Source organism: Rhagoletis pomonella, unplaced genomic scaffold (assembly GCF_013731165.1).
Source record: "Rhagoletis pomonella isolate Grant_MI unplaced genomic scaffold, Rhpom_1.0 Rhpom_scaffold_07399, whole genome shotgun sequence".
NCBI classification, from domain to species: domain Eukaryota; kingdom Metazoa; phylum Arthropoda; class Insecta; order Diptera; family Tephritidae; genus Rhagoletis; species Rhagoletis pomonella.
Window position 1 is genome coordinate 1 of NW_023465928.1, and position 8,124 is coordinate 8,124.

General features: G+C 35.5%; 1 long non-coding RNA gene across 2 annotated transcripts; it reads right to left on the reverse strand.

Moving 5' to 3' along the window:
• Positions 1-3,228: 3,228 nt before the first annotated feature.
• Positions 3,229-3,797, reverse strand: LOC118755791. 2 transcript variants are annotated; one of them, XR_004995063.1, is made up of 3 exons: positions 3,591-3,795; positions 3,397-3,521; positions 3,229-3,328 (listed from the first exon to the last, which is right to left on the reverse strand). It is a non-coding gene; the product is annotated as an uncharacterized LOC118755791 (long non-coding RNA). The 2 variants fall into 2 exon arrangements; XR_004995062.1 differs by lacking the exon at positions 3,229-3,328 and having other exon boundaries at positions 3,350-3,521; positions 3,591-3,797.
• Positions 3,798-8,124: the final 4,327 nt, after the last annotated feature.

Consider the following 8,124-nt stretch of genomic DNA (forward strand, 5'->3'; position numbering starts at 1 on the left):
AAAGCAAATTTTGCGTTATTGCCGTTTGTGTTCTTTGTTTATATCGAATAAGCCGGTCGCTTTTTAAGTTTTTAACAATTAAACTATTTAATTTTATTTTGATATCCTAATATTAGAAACGTTCCAGTTTTTCAAGACCCGGTCACTCTTTGCACATGGCTGTCAGAGAGCAGTAATAAGCAACAAAAACTATGTATATATATATACATGTATTTTGTATTGCGGGTGTTATGTCAAATCTCACAAATTCTTATAATTTCGTTTTTTTTTAGTTTTTCTCGAAATATGTATGTATGTAAGATATATAAAGATGTGCATATCAAATCAATTGCCTTTCCAACCATATCCACATTTTGAAATTCGGTACAATAGGTTTCGAAATATAAGCTTTTGAAAATATTGAAAATTCCACCTTTACCCTCCCCCTAGCACCGCCCTATTAATTTGCACACAAAAAAAATTACACCTTTCAAATCAGTAGAAAGGAGCTGACCCCGCCCACTTTAAAGTTTTGTTTTATCTCAACGGCCGCTATACCGCATCTATGCCTCAAAACGAGTCTACGATACGAATGAGTGTAACATACAAAGAGTCAAATGAGTTAGTTGAATGAGCTGACTCCTTAAAGTGAGTTGGAGTCATTGAGTCAACTCCTATAAATTTGCTGAGTTACCCACCCTTATTGTGCATCAGCTTTGGTTTTGTTTATGAATTTAATCAGCTGATAGAAATGTCAACCAGAGTTGCAATGCATAGCATTTTTATGCTATGGATTTTCGGTATTGCAAATTTGTCAAGCCATGACAAATGCAAATGCGTGTATTTTGTTTGTGTATTGCAAATAATTTGCAATACAAATTTGCAATGCAATGATGCTAGGCCATTTGCACCGGATCGCGAATAGCCCTAGTATGTTTGATATGGAATGACATGGCATAGCAATGCATGAAATTTTTGAAAATGACATCTTAATAGATACGCTGGGAAGGAGTTAAGAAAATTTTTAAATGTATATTTTGTTACCTACTTCACCGATTTGAAATCTGAAAACTATACCTTTCATGAGCATGAAATGGTATTATAACTTTGGCCCGATATTTGTAAGTACCAGAATAAGAAGAGATAGACTCATGAAAATGTGTATTTATGTATGTGACCAGAACATCGAGCTGAGCCGACTTAGGCAACTGAGTTGCTATATTGGCAACTGCATTTAATCGAAGATTGTATACCTACATGTTAACTCCCCCTGCCCCTACGTAGCGACGCCCACGTATGTAAAGTTTTATAAATGTCAAACGCTTCCACTGAAAGTGAGTTAACTCGAACAGCTGACTTTTGTTTACATTTGAAATTGGAAAAGTTTGTAACATTTTTAAATTATTTAATAATGATAGAAATAATGAATCCATTAGAGCGAATTAATTTTATTTTCCTGGTTGTACAATATTATGACTTGCAAAACCAGATTATTGCTATGAGGGCAAGCGCTACCGAAGGTCAAGTGATCTTACGCATATTTGGAGCTGTTTTGGACATGGCACGTGTTGTACTCTCCTTTTTAAAAGAATACAAAGTCCAAAGGAATAGTCCAGTTGTTTGGAAAAAGGTCAGTATAGCTACTTAATTAATTAAATTAACTTTATATTTCCAATATTTTTTGATAGGAACGCACAAGCTTATTCTAGGAAAAAGAGTGTCAAATTTGTAGTCCAATTGCGTTGAAGAATAGTTTTCGTTTGGAAAGGCGCAGTTTCTTTGAACTCTGTGGTATGGTAAAACGTTTAGAAAAGGCGGATACGAATTATCGGAAAGCTATTCTTATTGAAAAGCGTGTCGCTATTGCACTATATGCACTTGGTTCTTCTGCAGAGTATCGAAGCATTGGAAATTTATTTGGCGTGTCCAATTCCAGCGTATGCTGAATTGTTAAAGAATTTTGTGTTGCTGTTTGGGATGTCTTGAAACCTGTGCATTTAAGTTTTTTTCCGTTAACTGGTTAACAAGGTTTGTGCGTCTTTAAATCAGTCAAAAAAAATTACGCAAAATGGGCTTAATTTTTAAGGTATCGCTTTCTTAAATAAATGTTGGAAGTCGAGGGAGATGTAATGACTCTGGAATCTATGAATCTTCCTCATTAAAAGCAGAACTGTCACGTTGCAAATTGCTCTATGATCTCCGCAAATCTTTTAATAATGTAGAGGTCCCAGTAGTCATTATAGCAGGCTCAGCTTTCCGTTTATCGCGCAACGTCTTTAAGCCATATCCATTTAGGCCCTGTCTCCACAGGGTGTTTTCCTGTAGTGAAAACTATGTCACAAAATATATTTCCAATGGAGACCGCCTATTTCTCATGTGCTGCAATATATGGCAGCGCTTATTGCTTGACATCTATTTCCGGCAATTCAATAGTTTGACAGCCATATTTTCATTTGAAAGAAAGCGTGCTGGTGGTAACATCGATGAAATTTTTATATTAAATCAAAATAAAAGTCTGTTCCTTATTGGATTATTTATGATTACGTTTTAGGAAATTATTCAGCAAGTTTTTTAAAGATTTAAATGTTTTTAAACACCGAAATTGAGAGAATGTTGTCTGGTGGCGTCATGCGGCAAATGCTTATTTCAAGACATCAAAGTGCCCACACACAAAAACTTGCTCGTCAAAATGACAGTTGGTAGGCCATCGGTGTTTGCCTGTGGAGTTCTGCGGTTAGTTTGGTAAGTACAGGTGCTCAACGCGAATTCAACTTCCGCCTTTCTCATTGCCGAAGGGTTGTTAAAAATGCATTTGGTCATTTGAAATGCAGATTCCGACGCATCGGAAAGGGGTTGGATAACCGTATCGACAAAACAAATGCCATCATAAAAGCCTACTGCGTACTCCACAATTTTTTAATTGCAGCAAACCATAGTTGGCTTTCTGACACCGTTAGCACTGAAGAGCCAAGTAGAATAGTACAACAGAATGAGACGAGATTGAACCCGCGAGACACTTATCGAAACGCTTTAAGTGAACACTTTGTTGAAAAGTAAAGCAGCATTTAGATGAGGCGATTCTCTATGCGACTTAACCTCGCATTCAATAAAATCGCTTGTGTATATTGAGTTTCAATTTTCTAGAAAGAGATAAAATCGCTTTCAACTTTTCATGCTATATTGAATCGCTTACAAAATCGCCCCATCTAAATGATATGTAATTATTTTTTATTTAAAAATTCAATAATCTTTGCTGCCAATTGCTGGCTAGTTTCAGACATTGCGGATATGCTCTCAGTTTGTTTGTTTATCCTTATCCACTAATTCTTTCTATATTTATTGCAGTCCACTTAATTATAAATAAAAACACTTTTTTAAAATTTGAAATTCCTTTTTAATATGCTCAATAAAATATACCATTCAGGCTATCCTCCACAACGACCGCCACATTGGATGAGCGATAGCCGCCAAATTATTTTGTGGAGCTTTTCAAATAGCGGCCATGCTGGCGGCGAAGCTCTGGAAGGTCACATTTCACTTTTCTACACACATATAAGAAAACCGCCAGAGATTAAAGGTTGATGAATTATATACACATTAAATCAACTTACTTGTATTTGGAAATCATATTCTGCATTTTGAATTTTACTTCTTGGACAGAGACAGTAATTCCAATTGATGTTAATTCTGCTGCCATTTCCTTGTATACGTGTGTATTTTTCCGGCATCCTCTTAACTCCTACGCTCTACCTTCCCAGCCTCAGCTCCCAACCTGACTCCACTTTCATCGTTTTCCGTCCATTTTCAATTAATTTGTTTTTTGTTTATTTTGTGCGAACAGCTGATGGCTGCCAGAGCTATGTGTGTGTTTTTTGTTAAAGGGGCTCACTGCAAGTTTCGTGGAACAAGTGCAGTATAGCGGCAGGTGAGCTAAATGTGGGCGTGGTCCGCCTCTTACCACTGATTTTAACGGTGTAACCCTTTTTTTGTGCAAATCAATAGGGGCTGTGATAGAAGGCGGTAAAAGTGCAATTTTCAATATTTTCAAAAGCTTATATTGCGAAAATTATTGAGCCGATTTTCGAAGTGTCGGTATCATTGAAAGGTAATACATAAGATAAACTAAAATAAATAAATAATGGCAATTTTTTAATAAATATTTATGATTTTCTCTAAAAAATACGTTATTAACTATATGCAAAAATACGTTTATTAAGAGCATAAAAGTGTCTGTAATTTAATATATGACTTGTTGTAAAAAATTTTTTTGCGTAAGGATTATAACCCTTACTATGCAGAATTCTCCATTCTGTCTTGCCGGAGAAGAGGGGCGGAACTTCTTTCTGCAGGCAAGAATTAGTGCAGTTCTTCTATTTCGCTGTTATATATCAAATTAAAGGTATTTTTATACTCTTTCTGATAAACATATCTCTTAATATAGTTAATTACGTATCTTTTTAAGAAAAAAATCATTTTTATTAAAAAATTGCCATAATTTCTTTTTTTTTAAGTTTATCTCGAAATATGTACATATGTCATATGTCGGCCGCTGTGGTGTAGTGGTAAGCAGTACGCGCTTTCACTCATCAGCACCTGGGTTCAAGCCTTGGTCAAAGCAACATCCCAAAAAATATAGAAAAAGGTTTTTTCGTAACAGCGGTCGTCCCTCGGCAGGCAATGGCAAACCTCCGAGTGTATTTCTACCATGAAAAACAGCTTCTTAAAAAAATACAAACGCCGTTCGGAGTTGGCGTAAAACTGTAGGTCCCTCCGCTTTGTGTAACAACATCAAGGCGCACGCCACAAATCGGAGGAGAAGCTCGACCAAACACTAACATATGTGTAAGCGCCAATCTATTATTATTATTATTATTATTATTATGTACATATGTACATATATATTATCCAGTATCCATAGTTTGAAAATCGGTTTAACAGTTTTCGAAATAACAGCTTTTGATATTATTGAAAATTCCACATTTACCCCCTTACCACCGCCCTATTAATTTGCACCAAAAAAAATTTACATCATTAAACATAGTAGAAAACCCACTTTTTTTACCATATGCCGCTTTACTATACTTATGCCAGTTTCGTAATTATATTTTGATTGTCTCGAAATCATTGTTTCAAGATACATAATATAATTATTATATTCGTTTATTGCACAATATATATTTTTCTGTTAAAAATAATGGGAGGAAGTATTTTCCTTCACAAAAATTCCACAATGCAAACTGAAACCCCTGTCCCTTCTTTTGTTCGAATACCTACGACTCTGGCAGCAACTGCAGCCAACTTCTCAATGTGTTTACATTTGTCAGAATGGCTGAAGCTGTTAACATAACATTTTCTGTTAAGTCGGCAGAAACTGGGTTAACTCCCTTTTGAAAGTGAGTTTACGCACTTCAACACAAAAAACTATTAGAATTTGCGCATTTAAATGCGATGTTAACTGCATTTAAGCGTAGAATGCATTTAAGGCTCGGTGGAAAAAGCATATAACTCCATGTGTGAGGAAACCAAATACATATGTAATGTAATTATTTGCAGAAGTGCCTAAAACTTAACAGTTTGGCAATGTTAAACACTGTTGAAGCTAATACTAGCGCCTGAAACTATACTTATTATTTACTACCGCCGGCAGCTTTAAAAAATGTATAGCGTTTTTACGTTCTTTGCAAATTACGCTCTGTTAGCCATACATTTTACTATGTTTTGACCGACTTTGTATTAAGATCCCTGGACCATCTAGGGAATTCATTTATAGTTTAAATTGGATTGTCATCAATATTGGAACTATGCTGAAAATTTCAAGTCTCTACCTTGACGGGAAGTTAGTTTAAAATCGATCGGAAATTTCAGCGGGATGACCAAGTTAAATAAAAGCTTGTAAATGGTAAAAGGTCAGCTTATCCATTAAGCGCCTAAATGTATAAACGTGCAAACATACGTATATACAGGCATATATACATTCATACATGCATGGTTACCCTTTACCTACCAATTATATGCACCGATCATCTATTTGCGCATAATTATAAAGCGTTTCCTCAAACCAAAATAGCGTGCATTCCAAAGCACAGGGCTAAAAATATTTCTCACCTCCTAACAAATATTTTGGATTACGTTTTGCGCTTATTCTTGGCCCGTATAAGCAGTTTAGCTCATGGTACAATAAAACAGGTAGAAGCCAATTTGACGTCAAACCTACAAAAGTCAAAGTTTTCGGGAGAGTAAAAATAAAAATGAGCGTGTGTAAGGAAAAATAAAAAAATACATTTCACTGGTTGACGTTTTTAAGTATATTTGAAGTTTATTCTTATTTATTTATTTTCTTTAGTTAAAATTTGATAAAACGTGTATGTTGTTTTCTGTTTTTGTTTTATGAGTTGCCGTGTTGTTGGAGGGACTTTTCGGCATAAGGGTCATAGGAACAGCACTTGGCTTCAAACGTGCCTTTCCTGTACCTCCCGGTGTATTTGTGGAATATACTTCTTTAAAATGTTTAACGCACAGCAAGGCATTTCACTGCAGCTCTGCCCACAGCTGCTTACGCAACGTTCCTTACGCGAAGGACATTGAGGCACGTTAAAAAATTAGTGGTATCTGCCTTATATTTAACACCACATAAAACACAACGCTTCAGGTGTTGCATTTTTAGCACATACACTAAGTATAAACCGCACAACACTACAAAAATTCAAATGCAAATTAAAATTTGTTATTAACGAACATTCAAAAAGAAACAACGATATGAGATTCAAAGCGTAACGAAATATAGGAAATAAAATAAAATCAAGTTGAAGTTTAAAGGTTTGGTTCTAATGAGAGCATCGTCATTTTGGCTTCTACCTGTATTTATGTGCCTTGGTTTAGCTCTCAGCATGATTCAATAATACAAGGTTAGATAATTATTGACAGCCGCGGTTTGACACTCCCTTACAAAAGGTTGCATTTACGAAGGACGGAGAAAGACGAAGAATGAAATCCATTGTTGCGTAAATGGCAGTAGAAAAGTACGCAAAGTAGGCAATTAGTAGTGAAATTCCTTTTATAAATTCTAATGTATTTGCAGGAAATCTGGCATTTCAAACGAAATATTGAACGTAATATTACAATATCTACGTTAATTACGTAATTTGTATGCTATTTAGCTGTATAAAAACTGCAAAAGGGCTCAAAATTAATATAACACTACTGCGAGTTTTATGTAAACATCCAATATAAAAAAAGTTTATGTTTTCATCAGTTAAATGTGCTTCATATGTATATACAAATAAACATATTGCACAAATTTAGGTTGCAAACAGAGTGGAAGCGAAGCCGAAGACGAAACCAAAGACGAATTGCTTGCGTTGCGGGCAAGCTGGCGAGTGTACATAGTGGAAGATGAATGATATGAAGATTTGTTTCTAAATAAAACCCTTTTTTTTAGATAAAATCAAAAAAAAATAAAGAAAAAACAGAAATTCATGAAATAATTTGTATAGGACAACTTTTGGACAATTTCGCCAATTGTATTATGTGTTACGACAAGACGGATAGACATTTTTCGAATGTACAAGAATGCCAATTAATACGTTTGATTACATTTTGCCAAAAATTTAGCCAATTTATAGAAAAACGCGTTTTTTCACAATAGCAAACAGTTAAATAAATTGTAAAAAACTCATCACAGCAAGCGATTCGTCTTTGAAAACAGTACCGCACTTTTTTAAGCTGACCGCTTGCGCAACGTCTTCATCTTCGTCTTCGTCTTTGCTTGCACTGTGATCACTTTCATATGTTTAGTACTGCACTGTTTTTCGTCTCCGGCTTCGTCTTCATCTTCGTCTTCGGCTTCGCTTCCACTCTGTTTGAAACCTTATACTTCTATTTCACATCAAATCTAAACTTTTTCCAAGTAAGTTTGCAAAGACGCAACACAGTGCCACTGCTAAGGGAGCGGTGCGAGAGAGACAACTGTCAGTTTATCGAACCTTGTATTATTGGGCGCGTTCATAAGTCGTAGCTGTTGGGTTGGGTTGGCTGTTTGTCTTAGAAACGCACAGTTGAGTAGTTACGCTCAGCCCAACAGTTGGCAACTTTCCGCCATTTTTTCCAGCGGAAAATTTTTACGCTACCTGAACTCAACGTATTGGG